Raw genomic sequence first — 16,020 nt, 5'->3', positions numbered from 1 at the left:
AAATACTCCACTATCATTAACTATTTGTATGTATAAATTGCATGTAACGAGGTGAATAAGGTCTGCAGATCACTGACATGTATCTCTTTGGTACTTGGTACAAGTGAGGGATTATTTAGTTCATATTGCCGGAAAATAAAAGTCATGTTGCTGCCTTTTGGGCTTTTCCTTGTGCATTGACTTAGGGCCTTTTTAGTATGGTCCGAACAGACCTTATTGAGCAAGGCCCACAGGGCTGTGCAGTATTTGCTAAGCAGTCTTTTGCCATAAAACACATTTTGACGCTGGAATACAATGACTTGCATGGGTGGTAAGGGAACTGCCAGCATCAGAAGGTGTCTTGTTGCAAGATGGTTAGTAAATAAGGGCCATGGTGACAACTCTTCATGGGAAAATGAATTGGATTAACAAAAATAACACAAAACTATTTATGTATGAGTGTGTGTGTGTGTGTGTGTGTGTGTGTGTGTGTGTGTGTGTGTGTGTGTGTGTGTGTGTGTGTGTATATATAAATGTGTATATATCTTTATTTATATAGCGCCATTAATGTACATAGCGTTTCACAGCAGTAATACACGTCACAATCATATAAATAACAAACAATACAAAAAACACATAATGGGAATAAGTGCTTCAGCCATAAAAGTAACATTAGGAAAAGGAATCCCTGCCCCGAAGAGCTTACAATCTAATTGGTAGGTAGGAAGAACGTACAGGCGCAGTAGGAAGGTGTTCTGGTAAGTGCGTCGCAATGTCTCTGTATATAATGTATACCTTGTTCATTTATGTAACTGTACTTGTAACCATGTATTATTTGTTTTACTCTGTGCCCAGGACATACGTGAAAACGAGAGGTAACTCTCAATGTATTACTTCCTGGTAAAATATTTTATAAATAAATAAATAAGGGGCCAAGGTCGATGTATGAGGTGTAAAGTATCAGCCACGGAGCTAATCATATGCTTCGGTAAGGAGGTGGGTTTTAAGATGCGTCTTAAAGGTGGATAGCGAGGGTTCTATTCAGATATTGAGGGGAAGAACATTCCAGAGGTGTGGGACAGTCAGTGAAAAAGGTGTAAGATGGGAGAGGGCTTTAGATTCAAAATGGGTAGCGAGAAGACATCCTTGAGCAGAACGCAAGAGTCGGGAAGGTGTATAGAGAGAAATTAGGGCTGAGATGTAAGGAGGGGCAGAAGAGTGTAAAGCTTTAACAGTGAGGAAGAGAATTGAGTGTGTGATACAGGATTTGATAGGAAGCCAGGAGATGGATTTCAGCAGGGGAGATGCTGAGACAGATTTAGGAAACAGTAGAGTGATTCTGGCAGCAGCGTTTAGGATAGATTGTAGGGGAGACAGGTGAGAGGCAGGAAGGCCGGACAGCAGGAGGTTACAGTAGTCGAGACGGGAGAGAATGAGGGCCTGTGTCAGTTTTAGCAGTGGAGCAACTGAGGAAAAGGTGTAACTTTGTAATATTGCGCAAGAAAAAACGACAGGTTTATCCTGAAAGTTTACTCCCAAACTGTCTAGCATCATTGTAACACAATATAAGTGAACAGGGTCCCATGCGTTTGAATGGGACTGCAGGGACTCCTGCTGTGTTAATCCGATGGGCCATTAGTCTGGCTGGAGAAATATCATAGAAATGTTGCAACGTTTCTGCGAGATAGCCACAGATTTTTCTAAGGCTAGCCGGAGAGCACAGGCGACCACATCTGTATATACCCAATAAGTGACACCATGCACAATTAGAAGCGAAACCTGATTGGTTCAAGGTTATGGGGAGTAGGGGCAATCTATGAAAAAAGCACAAAATAAACATTACCGAAAGTAAACTGTACACAACACAATGAAAAAACTATAGGTAAACAACCTTCTTTAGATAATGGTACAACCCGAAATACTATAGATTACAACATTACTTCGCCTTTAACGTTGTTCCAAAATCGCCGTAATGATTTTTGCATATTATTTTTATTTAATATGAGATAACACATTGCATTTGCCTTTATACATGTGAGCATTAGCCTTTTTTCTATAGATAGAATGATCTTTAATGACACCTACTCATGTTCCTTATATCTCCGAACCTGTACTGTACCACAGGACAATGTGAAACATGTTATGGGAAGAGCAAGTTCTTTAAAGTATCTGCTTTACTGTACATGGATATAAAAAAGTATTTAATATTGTTTATCTTTGTCAAAGTAAAGTCTTGATATGTAGGGACATCTATTTATTTTTTTTAACATGCATTTAAAGAAATAGTGCACTATTCTGTCTCGGGGGCATCCCTTAAGGTTGGAGGAAAGGAAATTTCACCAGCAACAAAGGAAAGGGTTCTTTACAGTAAGGGCAGTTAAAATGTGGAATTCATTACCCATGGAGACTGTGATGGCAGATACAATAGATTTGTTCAAAAAAAGGTTGGACATCTTTTTAGATGGGAAAGGTATACAGGGATATACCAAATAAGTATACATGGGAAGGATGTTGATCCAGGGATTAATCCGATTGCCAATTCTTGGAGTCAGGAAGGAATTAATTTTTCCCCTTAATGGGGTTTTTTGTTTGCCTTCCTCTGAATCAATAAGCAAGTATAGATATAGGATAAAGTATCTGTTGTCTAAATTTAGCATATGTTGAACTTGATGGACCTACGTCTTTTTTCAACCTCATCTACTATGTAACTATATGTAACTATGTAACTATGTAACTATGTACATTTGTAATAAAATGGAATGGAAAGAAATTATGTCAAATAGGGTATTTTTTTCCCTTGGAAATTACAGAAGGTTTCTGTGTTCTAATTTGAAACAAAAAGCTGCGTATGAATGCAATCCTATCTTATATTTCCTGAGAGCGGGCCAGAAAAGAATCAGGAAAGCCATTTGTGTCCGAATGACCCGGCTAGTTTATGATTTCAATCCATTTTATTTATTTTTTTCATTGTGAATGAGCTCACTGGCGTCTCTTAGTTTCTACCCAGAATCAGGATTTCAAATCAAAAAAGCATTCGTCCGTCAGCGCCCACGCTTCCACGGACCCTGCCAGTTGGAGCTCCGGGAGCTCTGGCTTGGAAGGACTGGCTTAGCATTTTGTTTTATTAATAATTTCACCTTGTATTTTTTTTCCAGGTAAGCCAACCATTGCAGCTTTGTTTCTTTCTAAATTACTTAGCTATGCATGGTTTATTTTTCCCCCTCTCAATCGCTGGATTTGTCATTAACTGCGTTTCTGAGCTCAGGTTTTACAGGGCATCCTATGTGTCTTCTGTAACCCAACTGCAGAGTGAGCCTATAAAACCTTAGGCATAGATATTGCTTGAATGCTTTCACCCGGAACACTGCAGCCTCTGTTTGGACGCAGGCTGATACAGTAGGTGGAAGTAACTCGATTTCCGGTATGATTCTGCCAGATGTTGATAACCCAAGCTTTCGTGCCATAGATTTTAAAGAGTCTCCAGGAAAATATGTCCGATTGTAAAAGAGAGAAAGTGCTGTAAGCTAGCAAAGTATATTTTCACCGAAACATTACGATTGCTTCATATACTGTACCCACCATGATTTTCAACAGTCTTCCAAAAGTGACTTTATTGGTGTAGGTTTTCTAAAAGGACTTTAGTACGGTAGCTAGTAAATTGTGCAAAAAGCTCTTTATCAGTTATCACAAACCTTTCAGTATTCTGCGTTTTCATTTTATGTTCTAATTCAAGTTAAGGTACATACAATAAATAAGAATTTAGCATAATCTTTATTTTATTTGGAGGCAACAGTGGGCGTTTTGTTCTCTCCCCCCAAATGTAAAACTTACAAGTGTATATCTTTTTGAGTTCTACGTACAAAATGGAAAGCGAGTTGCAGCACATAGCAAAAAGAAAAGGTTTAATAAGAGATCACATTAACACTGTGTGTTTTACAAGCATTATGTTTGCACATTTAAGGTATACAGGGTCTGTGATCTTATACCCATATTTTTACAAGAGACTGAAAACAACTGAAAGACGTCTTATTCTTTTGTGTGTTCTGTCATTTAATTAATATTCAGTGACAGTCAGGGCCGCCAACAGAAATCATGGGGCCCGGGACATATGAAAGGAGCAGTCCCCCCCCCCCCCAACCCATAGCGCACCTACCACGAAAAAACATTTTTTTAGCGCGCAACTTTTACTTAACTGTTTTCTTGTTATTGTTAATACGGAAAAAAACATTACAATGCAATCTGTTTATTTTTATATTTTCAACAAAAGACCCAATGCTACTGCACATCCAATGTGACAAAAAGCCTGGGGGTGGGGGGTGTTACGTATGGGCCTCAGGGCAGTTAAATATGGGCCTGGGGGGTTGAGTATGGGCCTCATATATATAATATTTAAAAAAAACAATACATATAAAACCCACCCAAATACATCTAAAAAATGACCCCAATGCATTTAAAAAAGACCCCAATACATCTAAAAAAGAGAACAATACATATAAAAAACAACCCTCCCTAATACATATAAAAAATATCCCAACCCGTATAAAAATACCACCAACCCCCCCAATACATATAAAAACACCACCAACCCATATAAAAATACCCCCAAGCCCCCAATACATATAAAAATACCCCCAAGGCCCCCAATACATATAAAAATACCCCCAAGCCCCTCAATACATATAAAAATACTCCCAAGCCCAAAATACATATAAAAATACCCCCAAGCCCCCCAATACATATAAAAATACCCCCAAGCCCCTCAATACATATAAAAATACTCCCAAGCCCAAAATACATATAAAAATACCCCCAAGCCCCCCAATACATATAAAAATACCCCCAAGCCCCCCAATACATATAAAAATTCCCCCAAGCCCCAAAATACATATAAAAATACCCCCAAGCCCTCAATACATATAAAAATACCCCAAGCCCCCCCAGTAGATATAACAATTCCCCCAAGCCCCCCCCTTAATAGATATAACAATTCCCCCAAGTCCCCCCAATACATATAAAAAATACACCATCAATACAAATAAAAATCAGACTTACCTCGTGGAGGGTCTCAGGTCAGGCCCGGTGGCTGTGGGGGGGGAGGCGGTGGCTGCGGGATGGCAGGGCGGTGGGGGGTGGTGGCAGGTCACAGCAGTTGCCGCCGGCCCCAGTTCTCCCTCACTGTCTGTCCCACGAGGTGTCTGATGCTGACGTGCGCTGGAAGCTTAGCCCAGCTAACAGGTCTGACGCTGACGTCAGAGAGACCTGCCACCGGGTGCCCCACAGCCACACTGGCAACCCTACCTGAGGCAGCTGGGAGCCGGGGCCGGGGCCTGGCCGCGATCAGCAGCATGGCCTGGCCAGAGGTCGGGGGAAATTTGCAGGGCCATCCGGGCCCCCCCCCCCAGCCAGCGGGCCCGGGACACCAGCCCCAGCAGGCCCACCCTGTTGGCGGCCCTTGTGACAGTGCACAGAGTAGCAGATGTTACTGCATGTGCTGGTGTGCGCCTGCGCCTGCGGCTGCAGTAACGCGTTAGCCGTACCCCTTTTTTACACGCTCATTATTCAAAAACCATGGTGTCTGCTCTTTCTGGCGCCTTGTGTGTGTCCCGTTATAATGCGCTAGCGGGAGAAATAACGTCTGCTACATCTGTATCTACATATCAAAATGACCAAAACAATTTGTAGATAGTTGAAAAGCAAAAATTCAACCTTTCCTTGACAGCTTTTTTTTGATATCTTCTAGTATCTTGGCTTCCATACTCTGAGTTCTATTTGTTAAACTCTTATACCCTCTCATCCCCTGTACCCAATGTCTACTTACCCTGCCTATAGATTGCAAGCTCCTTGAGGCAGGGCCTCTTCTATCACATTGAATGTCCATCCTACCTCTTCTAACATAATTGTTATCCTGTCTGTAAATGTCACTTATGCCATAATCATATACCTGACTGTCCATTACCTGTCTATAAACTGAATGTGTATAACCTATGTTCATTTAATACAACCATGTATTATTATAACTCTGGCTCTTCCTGTCCATCTCTTGTGTAACAAAATAATTGCATGTAATCGTAGTTGTTATCAAACTGACTGTAAAGTATTGTGAGGCCCCCTTAAATGGAGGCCAGTGCAGTACTTAATTAAAAAATAAAGGATGAGGATGATGATGATGATATTGCCATTGCACGAAAATGGCATGCAATTTGACACACCTGAGAGATTTACTTGGTAAAAATGCAAAATTAAAATATGTAAATGTATTCAAATGATGTATTTGCATATTTCCCACACATCTACAGTATTTGGTGTCTTTCCCAGGTAGCTTTTGGTTTCCCACGTGTAGCAAGTGTTAATCTACAGTATTTGGCGCTGTTCTCTGTAAATTGGTCTTTGTCAACCTCACCTACTACCTCCATCAAAGGCCTAACTGAGGGAGGTTTCCAGGCTCTATGCCAACTCACATTAATAAATAGCCTGGGAATATGCCATTCTGCCAGTTTGCCTCATTTGCATAACAAATCAAATTGCTTAAAAAAAGGCTTTTCACTGGGTTTTTAAATGTGATATCTACTTAATTAATACGACGCGATGCAAAGCCATGTGAGAACATCAGTTTTGTCAGGAAATGTCCTTCTTTCAGTGTGCTAAATAGGCCCCTATACTGTATGAGGCATTTTCCTACTTCAAATCGCATTCAACTACCAACTTCGTAATTATAAGATCACAATCATTTAAATCCTTAGTCAACTGGAAAAGCCAACAAATGCTTTTTTTTTTAATAGGTATAAGAATACTTCATTACTCTTAGTTAGTTACAATCTTTCAGGGTTACTCATGACTTTCCCATGCCTCAAGCTGGACCCTTCTCCCATTCCCAATGAACACATCATACAACTTCTTGGAAGAAACTGCCATGGCTTCATTTATAACAACAGATAAATATCTCATATTAACCCCAACTAAGGATCCAGTCAGATTGCTCCGCTCACGCCTACTGGAGTTCGAGGGATACCCTCAGCTCGTGCTCATCTAGCCATTCAGTAACTTATTATGAATGCACAGATCCCCCATCGGAAGGTCACCACCACACCAACGAACCTAGTCTGGAATGTTACCATCTTGCCCAAATTCCATCCGGAAGGTCACCGCAACAGCCTGGAATGGTACCACCTTCCCCACTACTAGAGTAACATTACTTCCGCCACCACCAAGGTAATTTAACAGGCCTTAAATTGGCCTTGCGAGCCGCTACTGGCCTCACTAATTTTTCCAGCACGCCTTGCCACGCTAAAATCAGGATATCGTTCCCGTTGTCTGAAAATGGACCTCATCCTCCCTCAGCCCCCCTTCAAGGTCCTCATGCCTTACTGCAATTCCCCCTAAGTCCAGCAGGAATGCCATCATCACCATATTTACCTTCTTCCTAGATCTGTTTACCACTGCATAATTTCTGTCCCCACGCTAGTGCAACCTATGAGACACCTCTGACCAAACTATCATCATATGTCGAAATCTTGCCACTAACTTCCTCATTATATCTAACAATTGGACCGATGCCAAATTGTTTCCTCCCAAATGCAGCAAAATTATATCAGGGGGCTCTACTCCTTTCCATATGTACCAACTTGGGCAGTAGTTGGTCCCAACACGTCCCCCTATTGCCAACTTTTGACAACCTGGCCAAGTCTGCCTTTATACCCAACTGCCTTTCTCCTGGCCTACGCTCAACTCTCTTTCCTGCCCAGTGAACATAGGAATCCCTGCACAACCAGAACTTCCAGAGAGGCTTGACCTGGACACAAAACAAATAACAAAATTCAACCACTGAGCTGTTTTAATAGTTTGTACAGGGTCTAACATATGCCTTAAAATGCTCCTGACTGTAAACGTCACAGACCCTGCATCCCACTCTATATCCTCTCTTTGCAACCACCCTGTAGGGAAAATGAAAGTTTGTCTGGTTTCTGATGAACTGGCATGGAAGGGGTTAGCCCTAGGCATGTAATCGGTTAATCTTTGTCTTCATAAAAATGCTTACTGTGCTATAATGCTAAGTAGACAGAAAGGATCAAAGCCCTAGATACGTTTCAAAAGTGAAGTGGGCAATGAATGAAAGCCCACTATTGCATGCACTCACTACCAGCACAAATACACGTGTATGTAACTAGAGGGTTAAATACCCATATAGTGACCAAATTGAATAGAGACCGTCCCTGACATGAGTGGAGTGCTAATTATAACGTTAAAATCCAATTTTAATAAGTCCATAGACTAAAACTAAAATATATGGGACACAAATAAACATAAATTATAAAAATATATTCAATGAACTAGGTAATACACTTTCCAGCCTAGTATCTAGTGTACTGTCCGTTGAATCCCCCTGATGGTGAAAAATTGCCAGGATCCGGCTAATTGCAGCAATCAGCTGTAAACAGTAGTAGCTGAACATGAGCTGCTGTGCCGTGATTAATATGAAACCCAGGTGAGTGAGCCTCAGAGGCGGATACACGAGGATCCTATAATGGGGGAGAGGATATAGTTCCGAACACTGCTAACAAACAATACTTAAAGGAACTCCCCTGGTGGGGTCAGCAACCCTGTCTTTGACTCTCTACTCAGACCACTGTCTGTTACCTGTTTTTTTTTCTCCATTTCACCTCAGGACTTCAAAACAAAGATGGATTCCAGTTGCCAAGTCATTCCCTCGATATCCTCCTCATATTCTACACCTCTTAGGCTGCGGTCCCAGTCACCGCCACAGCGCACGGCTCGGCGTGCGCTGTGCTATCAAGCCCCGCCCCCCCCAGTCCAGCCGGTCCCATTCCCTACCTTGTCGCGCACCTTTCCCCAGCGGTGCGCGACAGGTTTTTAGGGAGGCAGGAGAATTTGGCCACGCCCCCGCCGGCGGTTCAGCCAATAAGGGCGAACCAGCCGCGGGACATCATGGCCACGCCCCTGCAAACCCACAGCCACGCCCCGTCCCATCGCAAACCTTCCCTCTCCCCCAGACCGCAGATAGCGGTGTAGCGCTGTCCACGCGCCGCCCCCCCCGCCGGGCGCGCGTGCCACAGTGAAGACTGGGGACTCAGTCTTACTGACTTTCCTCCTGCTTTTATTGACTCTTTTTCCTCTATCACAGAGAAGGACGTGTTGCTGCTGATCTCCTCTTCTCCCTCTACCTCTTGACCTCATCTCCTCAAACCTCTTGCTTTCCAACACTGACATTTTCAACTTCTCCCTGAGCTCTGGTAGTTTTCCTACTGTTCCTCCTTAATGCATTCAGCAGTTATACCTTTACTCAAAAGCAGCGAGCTTGACCCTACCCGTCTCTCTAACTAACGCCCTGTCTCCTTGTCTTTTGCCTCTAAACTCTGAACGCCTTGTATTCTCTTGCTTGCTCCATTTTCCTACCATCTATTCTCTCCTAAATCATGTTCATTCTGGCTTCTGCACTTCTCACTCCACCGAAACAGACCTCACCAAAATAACCAATGACCTCCATGCTGCCAAAGATCAAGGTCATTGCACCCTGCTTATATTGCTTGAACTCTCTGCAGTCTTTGATACTTTGGACCGTCCTCTTCTTCATATTCTCCATACTCTGGGTATTCTTAAAATAGCTTTATCCTAGATTTCCTTTTACCTCTCCCATCGTACTTTCATTGTCTCATTTGCTAACATCTCCTTGTCTATCGATCTCTCTCTGGACGTACCCCAGGGGTCTGTCCTGGAGTCTCCTCTTTTCTCTTTACACAGTCTCTCTAGGTCGAAATTTGGCATAGGTTGAATTTGATGGATGTATATCTTTTTTCAACCTCATCTACTATGTAACATCTGCTGGGTTCAAATACCACACACAAATTTACCTTTCAACCACTCACCTTACACCTGCTGAATAGACCAAAGTCTCTGAATGTCTCTCCGCTATATCGCCGATTCAGACTTAACATGTCACAGATGCAGCTCCTCACACTTCCTCCCAACCCTGGCCCTAATACCGCCTCCTACATTACTGTTGGAAGAACTATCATACTCTCTGTATCAAAAGCACGCGGCCTTGGGGTCACATTTGACTCCTCCCTTACATTCTCCTCTCGCATTCACAATGTAGCTAAAACCTGTCGATTTTTCCTCCATAACATCGCAAAGATACACCTTTTCCTCTGTCGCTCTACTGCTAAAACTCTAACGCAGAGCCTCATTCTCTCCCATCTCGACTATTGTAACCGTCTGCTGTCCGGCCTTCCTGCCTCTCACCTGTCTCCCTTACAGTCTATCCTAAACGCTGCTACTAGAATTACTTTACTGTCGTCTCAATCTGTCTCATTTCCTGCGAAAATTCCTCTCCAGTTCCATTTCAATACTGTATTAGCAACACAACACTGTGGAAATAGTCCACTCGGGATAACACCTAATGAATTTAAGGGATATGTCCGGATACCTAAGATGGTTACTGACAGGAAATGACCTCTTGCCCTCACTGAAGCTACTTTGGCCATCTTGCTTTCTAGCAATTCCTGTTCCTCGCTTCCTGACAGGAAGTCAGCCTCTGTCTAGCCCTCATTGCCAGCAGCTGCTTCTGTCCTTTAAATAGCAGGCAGCTGCTCCCTGTCAGTGCTCGTGCAAAGTACTTGTTCTGCTTGAGCCCCGTCTTTGCCGCTCTTTTTACCTGATTGTGCTTGATCTCAGCCTGGACCTGACCACTGCTGCCTGCCTCGAACCCGGAATTTGACTTAACTATTCCTGCCTCGACCCCAAAATTGGACTTGACTACCCCTGCCTCTCAGGCCTCAGATCCCAGGCCAAGGTCGGTGTACTATTCCCTACCTCTGCCCTGCGGGTTCGTATCCTGTTTTGCAGTCAGCAACGTTACACTGAAATACAGTGGGGGAGTTGCACCTTAACAGGTGTAAGAAAATATATACAATAGTATTCACTACCATACACTCCTCCGTCCCCCTCCCCCTTCTCCCTGCACCAATTCTACCAACTTATTGGAGTACAAGTTCAACAATGTGTTTTTAGTCACTATATTTTAAGTTGTGTAATAAAAGTTAGGTTTTAACACATACATTTCACCTTTGCGCATCAACTTTACATTATTAATAACCCACTTGAGTGCACCTTTATAAATAGGTGTCTTTGCGTTTCTCTGCACACATTCAATTTGAATAAATCCTGTATTAGTTTCAAAATGATCATTCTCTCATTTAAAGCTTTACTCTCTTCTGCCCCTCCTTACATCCCCGCCCTAATTTCTCCCTATGCACCATTCTGATTCTTGCGTTCCGCTAAAGGATGTCTTCTGTCTACCCCCTTTTGTAGATGAAGCCTACTGCAGCAATGCATTGTCGTGGCAACCTGACACATGGTCAAGCCAACGCAATATTGCGTCATAACGCTGCAGGAGGAGGGCCCCCACCGCCGTGTATGCCGGCCCTTTAAATCCCACCTTTAGTGTGCTCTTCCTATTTTTACAGCATGTTTGCTTTCTTAGGATAATGGACGAATGTGGGGTTTAGCCTTATGGATTGCGCAATAATTGTTTGTTACAAAGGAGAATGTGTTTCCGCGCTTACTCATTACAATGGCCCACTTCCTGTGTTGCAGATTGTTGGCAAGTGTATAACGTGTATCCCCTAACCTAATCCAGTTAGTCAAATGATTTCCTAGTCACTTTTAACTAGTGATTCTTGCCTGTGTTCTTGCCTGTGTCCTGGAAGAATGATGGTATTATTGGTGTTGGATATAAGGACTTTGTTCTCCTGGAGTTGTGCTGCTATATACACTTTGTATTGTTTGTCAAATGCCTTTTAGACGCCTCGTGAAACCAATTAGTTTGCGACTGACCACAGTCTGGCTGGAAGTGGGGAAGAATAACAGACCTGGCTAATATTTAACTTTTAACTTTAGTAGGGAAAAAAGACGGGGCAGCTGTTTGCGATTCTGGACCAGTTACATAATAGGAGTTGAAAACACTGTAAAATATAAATATGGTTTCTTTAGGGATACATTTAATGCAATTAAAGTAGCCCTATCAATTTCCTTGGATACATTATGAAGCTAAACAGATGATGGAGAAGGATTAATTTAACCACATAACACTCTGTTTTCTGTTTACCCCAAATTAATCTAAACTGATCTACTATAATGACTGAATTCAATTTGTAAGACTTCTACGACTGCCATAAAGAAACATAACAGAGATAGGTCCTCATAAGTACTATTACTCACCCCCTGGGCTACTAAAACCTGCTTTTTTTTTAACTGAAACTGTTTCTACTTGTTATCTACAAAGCAAGAATGTGTTTTCGTCCTCTTGAAAGTTTGTTTAAAGATGCGTATATTTTTCCTAGAGTCCTTTTTTTAAGCTTGACATTTACAAAGAGCAACATTGGGCCAAAGCACCACATGGTCTTCTGAGGGCTGCCATTTTCAAGTAATCCATCAATAGACATCTCATCACCTCAGCGTTCAGAATATAGTTAACAGCTGTACCCCTTTAAGCTTTTCATCCAAAAAAGTGTCCAGTTCCCAATGGAACTGATTTACAGTTACTTTTGTTGCTGACTTTGGCCCTGAAAGTCCTTTTCAGCATGGCGTTCTGGTTTGTTTGGGCTTCTGTAACGTATTTAAAAAAAAAAAATGCAACGTGGGGACGGCCATTTTCTTCCAAAATATGATGTTCTGGGCCTGCACGCCAGAGAGAAACGCTGAAAAAGGCAAAATGTGAAATTACATAGGCAGAATTGTTTTCTTTTCCTAAAGAGCTTACACAGCCAGGCCAGCCTCAGAACAGACCTGAAATATATACTTCTATACTACTACTACCATCAGCAGACAGGTTTTGCAATGCTGCTCTTGTACGCGGTCTTTTTAATCGATACCATCTTGAGAACATACATTGATAGCCTATTGGAGCCGAAAAAATGTTGCTCTATAAAAATGGATCACAGCCTTCAGCTGCCTGAAAATGAAAACTCCTGTTATAATGCAAGCGACTTAAATGGGATCATATAATTACGGAGGGGGATATATGTAAAATAAAGAGTATTTTGGAACATGCTTCATAAATCCACCAGTTTGAATGTACTGTATACTCTTTGTAATGTAACAATGACCTTTGCAAAATGTATATCGTTCCATTTTTATGAACTATTGTCCACATCCTTTTTACCTCCTATTCTGGGTCTCTGCAACATGTCAAGCATTGGACAAATGAAACCCTCAATATTATTCTCATTGATGCATTACATTCAGATAGTCTGCATCTGTTTTTTTCCTATGCTTACTTGGCCCAGGATTTGTGGATCTCACTGTTGGGCAGTATCCTGAATTAGGATGCAAGAGGAAAGCTTTTAGATATTCTTAGCAGCCCAGTGGTAGAATTTACCACTTAATGCTTTTGCTCTTACCAGGAGAATAGTTAGTTAGTTAGTTTGAATAGGGTTTCCAGATTTAAAGCAGCAAAACGTGAAACAACCTATATGTTTTTTAAATAAATCAGTTGTGTAGTATTCGATAATACTGTCGACATTTTTATTTTCTACTGCATTTTTATTAATACTGCTATGCCTTTTTTTTTCCAATGTACTGCAACCATTTAGAAAGTCATATCCTTTTGCAAAAAGGTATCACAAACAGATCTGTTTCTGAAACAGCAGATTATTGCTGGTTATTGCTCTGAAAGCTGTAACAATAATGTGTTACACTTAGTGATATAATGTTGCATATCAGCTGCTGCATACACAGACTGCAGGATAAAGTTAAAAGATTGCCATTTCGTTATTCACACAACCAGGATTTACAGATTTATGATAGGAACACCAAGCGATTGCCAGTTTGGGTAAGAATGTGGAATTATACATTGTCACAATGCTGGGAATGCTGCTTTAAGTTTTTATGCTATGGGATGGCGAAATCCAGTAGCAAAATTAAAATGAAAGCCATGCATTTCCTATATGTTCTAGTGATGAAAAACATACACTGTTTCTCACCCACCCCATTCTCTCTGAAATACGGGGCAATTATGCAGCTCAACAGACCTTTCAGGGACAACCGGACAATACATTGACAACATGGACAATCCCGTTTTAATAAAAATGGCAGGGAATATTACGTATTTTAATCAATCTGGTGCTTCATGGTTTAATGTGGTTAGTTAGTCTTAAGAATACTAGAGATTATGTTTGACATGTCAAGACCCTTCATGTGTCTGTGCTGATCTACTAAGTGGGCTTAATTCGGGGCCCACTAACAGTGACGTGTGCAGTTTAGAAGGCTGGAGACGATAGCCAGGTCTGGGCTGTCAGCCTCAAAGAAAACTGTAACACTCTTGATTTATCACTTGTGTATCACACAGAGAGAGGTGACAAACAGGTCATTATTTAGTTGGAGAGCTTTATTAAATATAAGAAATCATTGGCCTGGCAATTGTTTGTTTGCCTATATATATACAACAATCTTTAATAAGTAATGCTTTGGGTTCTGAATGAACTGTTGCATGCTTTGTAGAGAGTAACTTACATTTTCGGACACATTAGGCTACAACAGATTTTTGAAGTGAAACTTCTTTGCTGGTGCCTACAGGGTTTTCATGGGGAAAAAAATCATTGCGTTGTAACGAAAAACCGAGTGACGTCACGGTAGTAATAGGCGCACGTGTTGCCGTCGTGCTTGTGCACCCGCACAAAGACACTATGTCTGGTCTCGGCCTTCGGTGCACATGGCGCGCATTCGCAGAGGCCTCCTGCGCTTGGTCACCGACGCACCAGCAACACGACACAGAGACCACCCACACACACACATACACACACACACACAAGGAATTCACAGTTATTATAAATATAGAAATGCAAATAGCTAAAACACGCATTCTAAGTGAAACTTCTTTGTGTTTTGGCACTGAAATTGTGTTTTGATTTTTAATTAAACTTCACCGTCACAAATACAATTTCTGTGACAAAACAGTGACAAAAGACAAAGAGGTTTTATTTAAAATGCACGTGCTTGGCACACACACCATTTTTTCAATACAGTGTTAAGTTCCTGCGTAGCTCTTCACAGCCTGTTTAAACAGGCTCCTCTAGAGCAAGAAATCATGAAGGTTATTCACAGTGATGTTAGACCATTTTCATCAATGATCATTGAAGATGAATTATCACCACTTTTGTAATGACCTTAAACATTCTGCATGTTTGTATTATCTGATGCAATGGTTCAAATGTGGGCCAACAAAACAACTTTTTTCTTGCCAAACTAAAACCAAGAATGTGAAAAAATGAGGAATAAACCCCCAAAAAACCGGTGCTCTATCAATGGCAATGATGCAATAAAGATATCATGCATCAAATGTCTCTGATTCCCTTGGTTATGTCAGCGTGTGGGGGGAGTTTGTTGAATGAGTTAAATGTCTTTGGTGTGTTAGTAATGGACTCAGCCAGGGTGGGGGGTTAATAAGCTTGTAACAGTCCAAGTAACAATAGAGGTATCGCTGCAGTATGTCTGCAAGATACTCACGGAGTCCTCAATAGCTTCCCTTGCCGCACCCTGTGTCCCACACCATGCGTCAGCTGGCTGGTACGATAAGCTGTCCTTGTCCGCCTGTTCTTGCTGAAAAATGAGAAATGACCCCCACACAAATCGCTCACAATGCGTACTACAGCCAGTAGATAATGCAGGAAAAGTAGTAAAAGTGATGGTCACTGCTCGCTGAGCTCCGGAATCAACCAACTTTATTGATAAAGTCTCCTTTGAGACGAAACGCGTTAGAGTTTTACACTCTCTGTATGCCTTTCCGTTTTTTGGATGAATACATTTTTACTTATACTGCGCTTGGTTGATTCTGGAGCTCGGCGAGCAGTGACCACCAATTTTACTACTTATCCTAAAACCAAGAATGAACAATGTGACGTTAATAATATTAATAGCTGAAGGAGCGGCTCAGTGAGTAAAGACACTGACTCTGGCACTGAGTTTAAAGCAGGGGATCCTGGTTCAATTCCTGGTGTTGGCTCCTTGTGACCTTGGGCAAGTCTCTTT

At 41.8% G+C, this 16,020-nt stretch overlaps 1 protein-coding gene across 6 annotated transcripts in view; it reads left to right on the top strand.

Moving 5' to 3' along the window:
- KIF6 (kinesin family member 6) overlaps positions 1-16,020 on the top strand; it is a 300,109-nt gene that overhangs the window by 108,668 nt on the left and 175,421 nt on the right. The gene's annotated exons all lie outside the window — the stretch shown is intronic.

Source organism: Ascaphus truei, chromosome 4 (assembly GCF_040206685.1).
Source record: "Ascaphus truei isolate aAscTru1 chromosome 4, aAscTru1.hap1, whole genome shotgun sequence".
Lineage (NCBI taxonomy): Eukaryota > Metazoa > Chordata > Amphibia > Anura > Ascaphidae > Ascaphus > Ascaphus truei.
The sequence above is the reverse complement of the archived record's forward strand: the minus strand, read 5'-3'. Positions and strand labels throughout refer to the sequence as shown.